At 37.8% G+C, this 15,102-nt stretch overlaps 1 protein-coding gene across 2 annotated transcripts in view; it reads right to left on the reverse strand.

Annotated features, from left to right (window-relative positions):
- The window catches only part of LOC126274762 (leukocyte surface antigen CD53-like), a 123,257-nt gene that overhangs the window by 17,260 nt on the left and 90,895 nt on the right, over positions 1–15,102 (reverse strand). The window lies entirely within an intron of this gene.

The following is a 15,102-nucleotide window of genomic DNA, read 5'->3' on the forward strand; positions in this document are numbered from 1 at the left end:
ACACACACACACACACACACACATATCCATCCGCACATACACAGACTATGTGTATGTGCGGATGGATATGTGTGTGTGTGTGTGTGTGTGTGTGTGTGTGCGAGTGTACACCTGTCCTTTTTTTCCCCTAAGGGAAGTCTTTCCGCTCCCGGGATTGGAATGACTCCTTACCCTCTCCCTTAAAACCCACATCCTTTCGTCTTTCCCTCTCCTTCCTGAAGAAGCAACCATCGGTTGCGAAAGCTAGTAATTCTGTGTGTGTGTTTGTGTGTTTTGTTCATGTGCCTGTCTGCCGGCACTTTCCCGCTTGGTTAAGTCTTGGAATCTTTGTTTTTAATATATATATGATGAATTTGTGCCTATCTACCAGTGCTTTCCTGCTTGGTAAGTCTTATATATATATAATGTAAATAAAATAGAAAGAAACTTCCACATGGGAAAAATATATTAAAATCAAAGATTCCAAGACTTACCAAGCGGGAAAGCGCCGGCAGACAGGCACATGAACAAAACACACAAACACACACACAGAATTGTGAGCTTTCGCAACTGGCAGTTGCTTCGTCAAGAAAGAGGGAAGGAGAGGGAAAAATGAAAGGATGTGGGTTTTAAGGGAGAGGGTAAGGAGTCATTCCAATCCCGGGAGCGGAAAGACTCCTTACCCTCTCCCTTAAAACCCACATCCTTTCATTTTTCCCTCTCCTTCCCTCTTTCCTGACGAAGCAACTGCCAGTTGCGAAAGCTCGCAATTCTGTGTGTGTGTTTGTGTGTTTTGTTCATGTGCCTGTCTGCCGGCGCTTTCCCGCTTGGTAAGTCTTGGAATCTTTGATTTTAATATATATATATATATATATATATATATATATATATATATATATATATACACACGTGTGTGTGTGTGTGTGTGTGTGTGTGTGTATGGGGGGGATTACTAATTTATATCTAAAAGTTCATCTATTGAGTAGAAGCATCTGTCATTTTTATTTAGTTTTTAAATACTAATTGGCTTTTAATGCTATTTGCTAAGTGACCAAAGACTTTTGTGGTAGCATAATTCATCTCTTTACGTGACAAATTTAGCTTTAACCCAAAATAGTGATGATCAGCCTTTCTCCTAATCTTGTAGCTATGCAAATTGCTACTGCTTTTGAACTGGGATGGGTTATTAATAACAAATTTCATGAGTGAGTATGCATATTGTGAAGATACTGTGAATATCCCAAGTTCCTTAAATAAATGTCTGCGATGTAACCTTGGTTGAGCTCCAGCTATTTTGCTGATTACATACTTTGTGCAATGAATATTTTTTCCCTAAGTGACGAATTACCCCAAAATACAGTGCCACACAAAAACAGTGAATAAAAATAGGCATAGTAAGCAAATTTACTGGTATGTTTACCTCCAAATGATAACCCTAATAGTAAAAGCAGGTAAACTCAGACATTTCAGTAGATTATCAGTTATTTCTTCCAACCCAATCTCTCATCAGTGCACATACACAAAAATCTGGAAATTCTGCTTTAGGTACATATTTCTACATCAACTCTATATTTAATAATGGTGTTACACTTGTTACTGTACAGAACTCTATATACAATGTTTCATTAAGATTTAATGAGAGTCCATATGGAGAGAATCACTTAACAATTTTCTGAATGACATTATGAAAAAAGAACTAGCTTTGCATCTTTATGAATATGTACTGGCAAGACATTAATATATATTATGAACAATAAGGGACCCAAGACAGATCCCTGTGGCACTCCACTCCTATTACTCTGCAGTTCAGGTATCTGATGAGTTTATGTGAAGTGTTTCTTTTAACCTTCTGCACTCCTCCAGTTATATATGATTTGAACCATTTGTGCACTGTCCCACTCATGTCATAGTGCTGAAGCTTGTTTGGAAGAATTCCATGATTTACAAAACCAAAAGTTTTTGATAGATCAGAAAAATCCCAATGGATGATGTTTGGTTATTCAGAGCTATTAATATTTGATCAGTGAAAGCATGTGTAGCGCTTTCTGTTGAAAATACTTTATGAAAATCTAACTGACATATTGTTCATATCTTTTTTTTTTTTTTACAAATGTGTGAAACTACTCTTGAATGCATCATTTTTCAAGAATTTTTGATAAAACTGTCAGAAGTGAGATAGAGGGTAACTGTTAGCATAAAACCTACCCCCTTCTTATTCAGTGATTTAACAACAATGTATCTCAGCCTGTCAGGAAGAATGCCCTGTCTCAGTGAGCTATTACAAATGTGGCTGAGAATCTGACTTGTCCATTGGAAACAGGCTTTAAGTTATCTGTTGAAATGCTATCAATTTCGTTTAACAACAATGTATCTCAGTCTATCAGGAAGAATGCCCTGTCTCAGTGAGCTATTACATATATGGCCGAGAATCTGACTGGTCCATTGGAAACAAGCTTTTAGTTACCTGTTGAAGTGCCATCAGTTTCATGCTAGCTTTTACTTTTGAGTGAATTTATTGTTTTTCTAATTTCAAAATGAGAGGTGTGTAGAATTTCATGTGGAATGTGGAATTGTGGTTCTCAGAGAGCACATAAAAATTGTGTCATTAAGTGCAATTTACACAAGTCTGAGCATACAGAATGAATTGTTACCCATTTGTGTATTTGTAAATCAAGAATTTAAAAAAAATAAATCAGTAAAATAAATAGGTCACAGTTTTTCCTATTTTGCCAGATGATACCTGCAATATATTAAGGACAGTGTACATGTCACTGTGTCCATGCTATGCTGAAAGTTCATATGAGAACAATAACCATATTCGGAGGAAAAACTTATTAGATTTTGTTGCAGTCCATGACCTAGCAGGTTGAGGGCTGTCAACAGTGATCACTGACAAGCTCGAAAGTTATGAACTTGATGTATCATACTTGTGTGGGCAAGGCTATATGGGGCATCTGCAATGACTCGATATCTCCAAGGGGTGCTGGCTGTATTTTGTGAAAAATTTCCTCAAGCTAGATACGTACACTGCGTCATTCACCATCTTAATCTGGCTCTGGCTCATGCTTTCTCTGTTCAACCAGTATAGTATTCTTATTCATAAATTTCATTAAGGGTTCTCCTTACTGTAAAAATATTCTAAAAGAAAAAGCTACAGATTTTTGTGATGAACTTATCAGAAGAGCTAGTCAATATGTGAAACCAGATGGGTTGAAAGATATGATTCATTCACATGATTTAAGAATATTTAGATTCCAATCTTGTATACTCTGGAAGTGCTGAAAGAGTCCCACAATCTGGATGCATTGGCTAAGATCAGCCAGCTTCTTTGTGTGTTAGAGAAGGGTGAATTCATAATCTCACTTTTTGCACTTAAAGAAATGTTTTCATTAACTTTGCCTATTGCCACAGCAACTCGCCTGTGATTTCTCACAGGCAGCTGAAAAAATACAACATGTTTGTGACATCTTGACTGACATTCATCAAAATGCAGGTTGCAAATTCAAATGACTATTCTCTGAAGTAAAGATGGTAGGAGAAGAATCCTGAATCAAACTACTTCTCCCTCTCAGCAATTCACAATAGAAACATAAATGAATATGGTTTTATCATTTGATGCCACTACGCCAGAGGAATATTTCAGAAGAAATGTATATATAGATTTCCATTTCTGGATGACATGATGATACAGGTCAGTGAATAACATGAAATTCATAAGTCATTGGTTTCTGCATTAACTTCAGTTTTCCCAGAAAATTGCACTGAGTAATACTTTGCTGCCATACAATTCAGTTCTACAAATTTCCACATGTTCCATGCTGATGAAAGTGGGATAAGGTCAGAAATGAAACTGGAATAAAATATGGAAAGCTAACTGACCCCTTTATTCTTCAGAGCTTTAGATCACTGCAGTAAAGACTTTTTCCATAATATAATCTGTTCCCTGAAAGTTTTGGCTACCATTCCAATATCAACAGCAACACCAGAGAGAACATTTTGAACATCAAGATTACAGAAGAACTATTTGTGCAATTAAAACTCTGTCTGAACAGGCCTCAGAATGTCCAATGATACCAATGAGTTGCCTTGTCATCTTCAGCTGATAGGTGTCACTGGATGTGGGTGTTGAGGAGCATGTAGTCAGCACACCATTCTTCCAGCTGTTGTCAGTTTTTGCGACAATTTGTTCAACAGCACTGGAAATAGACTGTCTGTACCAGCACTGTTGTCTGTTCACAGGATTGTGACCAATCACATACACCCTAATGAACTAACTGCTCCTTGAAGAATTTCCATGTAATATTATGTCTGTTGAAATATACAGGGTGAATAGTAATAAAACTGAAAAACTGCTGGGATATATTCCTAACTGGAAATATGTGTCCAGGAATGTATCATTGCCACTTTAGATGGTGCTGACAAATGACAATTCCTCTCACCATGTGCTGTGTGTTCTTTGTGTGTTGCCAACTGTGTGATTGATGCAGCATGCTGTAAGTAGCAGAATGATCTGATATTAATGACAGGAACAAGCCAAGATGAAGTCTGTGTACAGCCAAACAAATGAAACAGTCGAGAAGTAGCATGGCTATACCAAAACAAGTATCCTCACGGACACTGATCGTATCACATAACATTTCAAGCACTTTTTGGGTATGTGTTTGGTCATGGGTTCTACAGGATACTGAGACAAACTCTAGCACAAGCACCAGGCAAGTGGTCCCCCAACAAGGTGTAAGCTAAAGTATGATTGTGTGTATCCTGCATGACTATCTTTGTCAACTGCATGGAGGTCACTTTGAACATCTTTTGTGATGTGAATGCAAAGCAGCTCTGTGCTGTGTTATGGGATGATCTGCTGTTATTGCACGCACACCATCCATTTCTGGACACATGTTCATAGGATCTTTTTTCCTCCATTTCTCATCAGGAATCTGTCCCTGCAGTTTGCTGGTTTTATCAATGTTCACCCTGTATGTATGCATTTAGATGGACTCATACTGTGATGCTTTATAAGTCATAATATATGTTATAATTTACAATTAAGGACTTACTGACTGGTTCCATGAAATTGTATCAGAATAGATTATGAATCATAGAGCATTATGACTGACACTTTGTGCATGGCTGATAATTTCACAATGTTTTTCTAATTTTCTTTACCCCCTCTCCTACATAGGCCATTATGCAGTTTGTATTTATTCTGCTGCCATTATAAAATCAAAGAAAGTATAATTTTTTCTTTGTGGCAAATCAGATGATTAAAATTTAATTACATTATTTGGTAATGTTTCTTCTCAGCTGTGAGACCTTATAGTATCCATATTGCACAGACTGCAACAATTTGTGAACTGTCATGCATGAAGATGCATGATCGATATTGAGATTCTGAGTAGGAACTAAGCAGCAATTACTCAGTATAGTGCTATGAAAGAAGCTTATTCTCAAATCAGCAACTATTATGAAAACTCTATTATATTTGTGGGGACTTCACCCTACACACAGCGACTGAAATGTGAAACAGTACTGATATAAGTGACATATAATTTCATAACAAAGTATTGTTATGTTTGTGGATATCCTTAGTGTTTAAGCATGCTGGTTTTGAACAGCCATGTGTTTAGATGATTATCTGTGTTTTGTTTCATTTAACTTCAATAAAACAGTATTCATAGTGTATACACAGTTAGTGCTTCATTTGGCAACATTACTGCTTTAGTTATGTATACATTTATTTAAAGTACAACGAATTACTGATTCTTGGCTTTTGATGCACCCATGCATGTAGCTTCTGACAACTGCTTACTGCTGTTCACATTTAGTTTCAATCATATCACATGCTGGAAGATTATCATTCATAATCAAAACTATGAAGCTTGATGAGTAAATTACTAGATCATAAACAACAACGTTCTTGTAATTTCATGTGTGTCATTGGAAAGAGCAAAATTGTAAAGGAATCACTATACACAGTGAGACAATTTGCTTTTAAGAATCCACGGAATCAACAGTTGATCTACTTTTTAAGAAGTTATGAACAACTCCAGAAGCGAAGTAGACCACCAAAGAAGAAGTTAAATTCACCAATCAGCATAATCTGAGAATCTTTAAATCATCATTAAGTAAGGAGCACTTGACTGATATCCCATAGGCACAAAATGTGGATAAAAAGCTGCAAGCATTTGTTGTTAGTGGTACAATTACATATCATCTCAATGTAGCATTCCTCAATATAAAGAAAAAGGTAAAACAGTAGGTTCAAACACAGTTGATTACCAGGGAAATATTAAAACATCATGGGGAGTTGTTGCAACTGAGATAATAGGCAAAGCTTAAAGCCATAAAATATTTTAAAATAAATACAGGTAAATAATAAGAGAAACGTAGCAAGGGAAATTACCACCACTATAATGAACTCAGATGATTTAGACAAAGAAAAAGAGCGCAGTTGAATAAAAATAGGCAATATTGTAATGATACAGGCTCAGACGTGAGCCCATTGCCATATTCATAGCATGCGCTGCAGCCAAATGATGCAATATTGTGGCATATTGACAGCTTACTCAATAGCTACCTAGATCTCCTGGTAAAGACCAATCTTCACGAAGTTTCAATTGATTGAAGTATGTGGTAGTACTTGTCTTTTTACCCCATGAACATGTCTCCCTTGACTGTATAACCAAGCAGGTCACTGTCATGGCTGGGCTGTGCATCAATGCCCGTAGTGTGTCAGCCTCTACCATAGTGTTCTCAACACTCTTTTGACACAGCTATAATCAATGCAGCCAGGCTGCAAACCAAAACCACTACCTGACAGGCTAGCCATCAGGTTGCTTCACTCTGCTGCCATCTCAATGAGACAACAGCAATGGAACGTACCACTGCCTCATGGCCTGAGATATGAATTGAGTTCCTTCCAGCTCTATACCTCAGTGCTCCAACACCACCAGATGCAGCATTTCAACCATCAGTCCAGGGCTTGTCATCTGGACACCAAAGCCATCTCCCATTAAGCCAGTGTGCCTTACACAGGTCACCCAATGCTGTCATGTCATCCTCACTCACCAAGAGCTGGCCGCTTGGAATGCACTAGTAGACAAGGCCACTTGCTTCCCCAACAAATCCAGTTCAAAATGTCTGGATGCAGGATACAGTGCCCATTCCCTGTTATCTGCTGGCTGCAAGCATGCTATACTATGTCCATTTATGGTTAACAGTAAAGAACCTTGACAACATTTGGCTCCCCTCATAGTCTACACCACCACCCATCTTCGGCAGGGAACCACTTGCCTACTCCATTCTCTCCAACACCATTACATTTTGTGTCAGGAAGAGTGCTGATGGAGACTGCAATGGTGGTTCAACATGTGCAATAGCAGTGTATGCAAATAGCAGCAAGTGTATGACTTTTACCACTCTAAGGGTCCTTGTATCTGTGGGTTTGTCCTCCTCCTGTTCCCATTATGCCAGGACAGACTCAGTTATGGTAACTGGAAGGGGCCTGAAGGATGAAACAATGGCACTGTTTGTGAATAAACAAAGTAATCTGCCTGGACTTGTATCACTATGTACAAAATTACATGATATAGTATTCTGGGATTGCCAACATAAAGGCAGTGCAGAGAAAATGTGCGGCTAAGGTGAGGAAGGCCATGGATACTAATAAAATTTAGGTCAGTGTAAATAACAGGCAAATACAAATATGGAATGTTGTAAATAGAGAAGTAGGAATTTGGCAGTTTATGATATGTCTATATGAAGTAGACTGAGTCCTATAAATAGCTACATTGCATTCTAGGAAATAGGATAATCACTGATGAAGACTGTAAAATCTGGTAGCATGGCGACCACCAGGCCACTCACTAGCAGGCTGCCTCTTTGACAACCACTTACAGCAGCATGTCCACATTGAGATGATTGGGTGCAGGGTGCCTGTCAACTGCTTACAGGAGGTACACTGCACTACATCTGTTAATCACTGTAAAGAATTTTGACAATATTTGACTGCATTTATCATGCTGTGAAAGCCTCCAGCAGAGAATCACTCACCCACTCTATTCTATTTGGATATAATAATGTGAGTGCTACAGGTGGAATATAAAATGAATGTAAACAATAATAATTACATAGTGTGGAAAATAATGTAAAACAGATTAACTAATGGTCATAAGGTGTTAATAAAATCCTATACCACCATGCTCCTGAAACCAATCAAGAAAGAGAAACTCACAAAACCTAAACTGAAACTTTATTGTAATAAGTGCACTTAGCAATTTATTGAAGAACAAGGCCAACAACTGAGTGAGGGTTTTTCTCCAACCAGAAAGTTATATAACTTACCAAGTATTGTTTCAGTATCAGCAGTTCTGTCATTAACTGTAGATACTTCACAAGTCAACCATTCACATACCTTAACACTATAATGAAATGGAAAGTTCCTACTCACTATAGAGCAGAGATGCTGAGTCACAGATAGCCACAACAAAACGACTCACAAATATAGCTTTCAGTCAACAAGGATTTCATCAAAATTAGATGACAAACACACTCATACACACTCATGCAAACACAACTCACTCACACACTGAGGACACAGTGCCACATTTGGCCAAACTTTTGGCAGTGTGGCCTCAGTCGCCTGAGACTGCAGTTATGTGTGTGTGAGTTGCATTTCAGTGAGTGTGTATGTGTTTGTTTGTTGTCAAAATTTTGATGAATGCCTTGCTGGCCAAAAGCTATAGTTGTGACAGTCTTTTTGTTGCGCCTATCTGTGACTCAGCATCTCTACCTGTATTTTCCATTGTTTGGTTCACATACTTTACTCAGGTAATCATTTTGAGATATTTACTCCCATTGTCAGAAACTTGTAAGGTTTATGACATGAGTTTTTCCATTACACTTGGTCTGGGCCAGAATTCTATCAGATTTTTGTCCTGAATTGTGCATTCTTCAAACACATCTTCTTCATCCAATAATACATACACTAAAACATGCTTATTGTCCTGTAAAAGATCAATATGAAGAGAGGTTTATTGACTGAATCTTCAGTATCGCAAAATTTTTGAATTTGTATCTTTTTTTAGTATCTTTAATGTTAAAAGAAACTTGGGGGCAACTTTGCTAACATGTATTGAAGAAGTGACTTAAATAATGTTTGTGATGGGCTAACAGCTTTTGTTGAAGGTATCAATATCACAAAAGTATTTCCATAATTAAAATTTAGTATTATTAAGAGGTTATTAAATTATGTAAATGGCAAATTTTGGGTAAAATACTCTCTGTTATGACATTTTGAGTAAGTTGTTGTGCTTTAGTATGATGTGTAGTACCAAATTGTCATTTTTCATTATTCATTAGTATCTGAAGAGTTTCATGAACTGTAAGTGGTAGGGACTGCATTAGATGCAGTATTAGTCAAAATTTGATTTGTAGGACTGGAGATTAATAACTTTTAAAGCTGACGACTCAGCAGTTCAAACAAAAATGGTAACTTTTCTTATCAAAGTAATGTTACATAATTCATGTGAGAACAATGCCACTATTATTCTCTATCATTAGCCTGGCTGCGTTGCAATGACCTGACTATTACCATGCAAGAAAAGACTAGCTCTTAAGTACAATTTTAATGAAACTACCAAAATGGCTGCAGATAATTGGTTTTTGCTTTTAAAAAGAGAAATTCAAAGATAAACTTAAAAAGCATCATCAGAGATCAACAGAGATCCATCTTTCAATAAAGTGGATCTTAATTCTTTTTTATAATTTGAACACCATTTTCAAAAATATCTTTTGCAGACACTGTTCAAAATCCCAGCAAGATTTTTGCACCCAAGGGTGAAGCTGCATATCTTATAAAAACACACTAAGTAAAAATGACAAATGTCAACAGACAGCATAATCAGAAAGAAAAAAAATCATGGGAAAGGCTAAAATGAATTCTCAAGGAAAATTAATTTAAAATTGTTGAACCCCTTCCACCTTCTAAAGCCTATAGGTATTTGTTTATCGTATGGATCATTTCTCAATGTGGGCAGAGGCCAATCTGATCAGAGACATTTCTGTGGAGACTATCATATGAGCATTTATGGACACTTGAGTGGTCTATTGAGGGAGTCAATTTTGCGTTATCACTGACCAGGGACACCAATTTGAGTCAACACTGTTCCAGCAGTTGTCAAAACTTTGTGGCTTCCAGCGTAACAAGACAACCAGCTACCGATGTAGCAATGGCTTGGTGGGAAGGTGGCACTGCACCTTAAAGGCCACTATGATGTACCATGAAGGTATTTGGACTCAACCATTGCTATTAGTTTTGTTGGGTTTTTGAACTGCCTTGAAAACTACATTGGCTGTTCATTGGTGGAGTTATTGTATGGGGAACCATTCCAGCAGAATTTCTCATACCTATGCCACTCCCTCACAAAGTTCAGCTTCCCTGCCTGTTGCAACAGATCAGAAAGCATACAGAGACACCCGGTGTAACTCTTATGTCATGACATGGCACACATCCAGTTTTTGTACACAAGGCTCTCAGTAATTGTTTACATATCCTGCTTCACATGGATCTGGTTCGCCATCCTCTGCAGTCATCATTTACCAAGTACTATGATGTGACACACACTCACAGTGGACATTCTCCTGAAGGTAAAGCCAACCAAAGTCTCCATAGAATGAGTAAAATATGCTTGCACATTGTTAGCACTTCCCACTACCTCACAGTCAAATTCATGCACATCTTATGCTGAGCCAATGACCCTTGCCAGAGCCAGACAGCTGTGACCCATCCAAATCTCATATTCCTGGACTGAATTCTATTGAGGGGGTATCAGATAGTTGTCAGTTTTGTAGTTTTCAATTAATGATTTTCGTCACTGGCTTTGTGCTTCTTTTAGACCTGATGATGTTCCATGTGGCCCATGTTTTGTTTTTTGATATGTAGATGTATTCATCTTTATCTTCTTTTTTTAAATTTTCAGTAACTTTGGGGTGGTTCTTATTGTACTCATTATATAATGATACAGAATTTTTTTAAATAGTACTGCCAAAATATTTTCATTCACTGAAGATTTTTATACAGTTGTAATCCAACTTCTTTTCCACCTGTGTTTATGTTACCTATGTGAGAATGCTACATCAGAATAATAATTATACTAACCACGAAAGTTACTGAACATTCTGTTTACACCTCTTTCATTGAACTGGTCCATGTTTCCCAACTTAATAGATAGCAGCTGTTTGCTTTATTACCATCACTGAGCCACCTGCACGTATTTTGATGGGTAGTATTTTTTCCAAACGTTATGCTAATGTTAATAATGGAGCCTCATGATCATATCAATACTTTAATGTCATCTGGTTTAGTGCCACTTTGCAGTCTATGGAGTCTCTCATTGATGTATGTACTGCAGGGATTACATTTAAACTCTCAGTCATGTATGTCACTTCTAGAACATGTAACATCATTTTAAATTTTCAGAGGAAGTCTTCATAGTCTCCATCAGGGAATCTGTATATAATTACAATAACTAAGCGATGTCAATTAATTCAGTAGTTGCCATTTCAAGAACTTTTTCAGTTATCAAACTGGTATGTATTTGGATTGTCTTATGCCTCAAATTGTTTTCTGCAAAGATAGCTGTTCTTCCAGATTTCTAGTAAGATCTGCAGAATGAACTTCCTTGGAGAAAACCAGGGATCTTTACAGTTTTTATTTGTTGTTTTTCTAGCCAGTGCTCTGTTATGCAGAAAACTTCAACTTTTAGGCTGGAATTCAATATTATTTCTAATTATCATAATTTGTTTGTTAGAAAGTGTAATAGTGTATTTGAAATGGGAGAAATTTGAGCTTTTGTTTTGCCTAGTATTGGTTCTACTTATAGTCATTTCCAATTAACCTCATTCTTCAAAGACCTGATTCCAGTTTTTGTGTGCTTCCTCTTTATTACACTTCCTACTAAAAAATCATTCAGGTGGGAAAGAAGTCATTTTTTCCTTCTGCTCAACTGATCAGTAGAAAATTAGATCTGCAATAGATGCATCACTAATGTACAAGTTCCCAAATTTTGATTCTGATTAGCTGTTGCTAGTTATTGTTTTGACATTTAGTGAGACATGCTATGTTCAAGATATAAAAATGTTTACTTCAGTATTCAGGCATTATTAAAAATTAATACCAAAGCCTATCTTCATTTGACTTAGTATGGGAACTGCACAGGTATTTACTGTTTGATTAATATAATCCTATACTAACATGCAGTGTACATATGTTGATACATTGGAACAGTATGTTAATATAAAATGTGTTACTTTCTTAGAATGGAAATTTTATTCTGCCTATATATCATACCAATACTACATATCATGTAAGAATGATGATGTTACCTGGGTACTCTCATCTACATGTCTACTTTGCAATTCACACTTAAGTGCCTAACAGAGGGCCTTCATAAAATGTTTATGAATATAATTAACAATTTACAATATTTATGTTACAGCTATATGTCTAATCACATGGGGTACTGTAAATTTGTCCAAAATTACCACATTGAAATTGACATACAAAACAAATTTAGTAAATATTGCATGATGTGTGATGCAATGCACATAACACTTGGAAATAAATAGTGGAAATAAACAACTATATTAAAAATTATAACATCAGCTGTGCTAAGGTACAGCTAAGCTCATAGGCACTAAAAATGCAAGACAAAATGCAGACTGGTACTGAAATGAATGGCTACCATACTTTGCTTCAAATTCAATGTCTTCACACAGAGGTTGAGAGGGAAGAAATTACTTTGAAGAATGGATGTCAGCTATGAAGCTACAAATGCAAATATCATATTGTAATGTAATACTGTGCTGGAGCTGAATACGTTACTTCAAAAAAAGTCATACATCTGGCATAAATTGACTTTATTACTGAAATTGCTCACTTGATGTACTTCAGATTTACTTCCATCATCATATATCTTTTACTTCAGTGTAATGCTTGGATTTATATCCCAAATGAATCTCACATTTCACATAAAATGTTCACACTTGACCTTAACACTGTTTGCACTCAAAATTAAGATTTAAAATTATGATTGGTATATTTAGGGACTGCACCATTAACTTAACACTTCTTGTAAAACATAATTCTGAGCTGACTTGCTACCATTTATTTTCAAAGGATGAAATGGAGGATAGGCACAACAAAAAGACTGGTGGAAAGTAAGCTTTCGGCCAACAAGGCCGTCTTCAAAATTAGACAACAGACACACACACACACACACACACACACACACAACTTACACACACATGACCACAGTTTCTGGCAGCTGAAGTCATGCGGCAGTCAGCAGTGCATGTTGGGAGAGGCAACAAGGTGGTGGGGGTAAGGAGGATGCTGGGATGGGTAAGGGAAGGGATAGCAGGATAGGGGTAGGGTACAAAAGTGCTGCTTGTACGAGCATACACCGATGAGGTGGAGAGAGGTTATGGCAGCTAGATTGAGTCAGGAGGTTAGACGAGGGCAGAGAGAAGAAGGGGAGGGGGTTTATGGAACAGAAATAAGGAGAAGTAAAGAGACTGAGGGTGCATTGGTAGAATGAACAGCTGTGTAGTGATGGAACAGGGAATGGGATAGATTGGTACACAACTGCCACTCCCAACCCCTTGCTCATGGCTTTCCCTGTAGTAGATCTAGATGCAAGACTTGTCCCTTACATCCTTCCATCATCACCACAACCTACTTTAGTCTGCTCTTGAATATCACCTACACCATCAAAGTCACATGATCTACAACCTACGTGGGCATTCTACTTGGTCAATTCAACCAAAGAGCTGACTGTCCACATGAATGGCCCCTAACACACTGTGGCTGAGAAATAATTGGAACATACCATTGCTAAGCATGAACCCAATGTAATTTTCTTCATTTCAATGGCTGCTTCATAGTGTGTGCATTCTGGATCGTTCCCACGAGCACCAGCTTTTCTGAATTGCACAGGTGGAAACTCTTCCTGCATTATATCCTACACCCCTATAATCCTCCTGGCCTCAACCTTTGCTAGTCATTGTCCTCTCCATCTAGCACATTCCCTGTTCCCATTCCAGCACTACACAGCCTTCCATACACCAACACATCCTCAGTCTTTTTACTTCTCTTCTTCTCCTCAACCGCCGCCCCCCCCCCCTCCCGTTCAGTGTCTCCTGATTAGTTATGTGATTAACCCATCTAACCTTCAGCAGAAATATGTCTGCTTGTGTCTGTGTATGTATGGATGGATATGCGCGCGCGTATGTGTGTGTGTGTGTGTGTGTGTGTGTGTGTGTGTGTGTGTGTGTGTGTGTGTGTGTGTGTGTGTGTGTGTGTGCGCGCGAGTATATACCTATCCTTTTTTCCCCCTAAGGCAAATCTTTCCACTCCCGGGCTTGGAATGACTCCTTACCCTCTCCCTTAAAACTCACATCCTTTCATCTTTCCTTTTCCTTCCCTCTTTCCTGACGAAAAAGCCGCCAGTTCTGAAAAATGTCTGCTTGTGTCTGTGTATGTGCGAATGGATATGTGTGTGTGTGCGAGTGTACACCTGTCCTTTTTTCCCCCTAAGGTAAGTCTTTCCGTTCCCGGGATTGGAATGACTCCTTACCCTCTCCCTTAAAACCCACATCCTTTCATCTTTCCCTCTCCTTCCCTCTTTCCTGAAGAAGCAACCGTCGGTTGCGAAGCTAGAAATTCTGTGTGTGTGTTTGTGTGTTTTATTTATTGTGCCTGTCTACCGGCGCTTTCCCACTTGGTAAGTCTTGGAATCTATGTTTTTAATATATTTTTCCCATGTGGAAGTTTCTTTCTATTTTATAAAATAAAGGGAAAAATATATCTAAAAACAAAGTTGATATGACTTACCAAACAAAAGTGCTGTCAGGTCGATAGATACACAAACATACACACAAAATTCAAGCTTTCGCAACCAACGGTTGCTTCTTCAGGAAAGAGGGCAGGAGAGGGAAAGATGAAAGGATGTGGGTTTTAAGGGAGAGGGTAAGGAGTCATTCCAATCCCAGGAATGGAAAGACTTACCTTAAGGGGAAAAAAAGACAGGTATACACTCGCACACACACACATATCCATCCGCACAT

This window comes from Schistocerca gregaria, chromosome 1 (genome assembly GCF_023897955.1).
Source record: "Schistocerca gregaria isolate iqSchGreg1 chromosome 1, iqSchGreg1.2, whole genome shotgun sequence".
NCBI classification, from domain to species: Eukaryota; Metazoa; Arthropoda; class Insecta; order Orthoptera; family Acrididae; genus Schistocerca; species Schistocerca gregaria.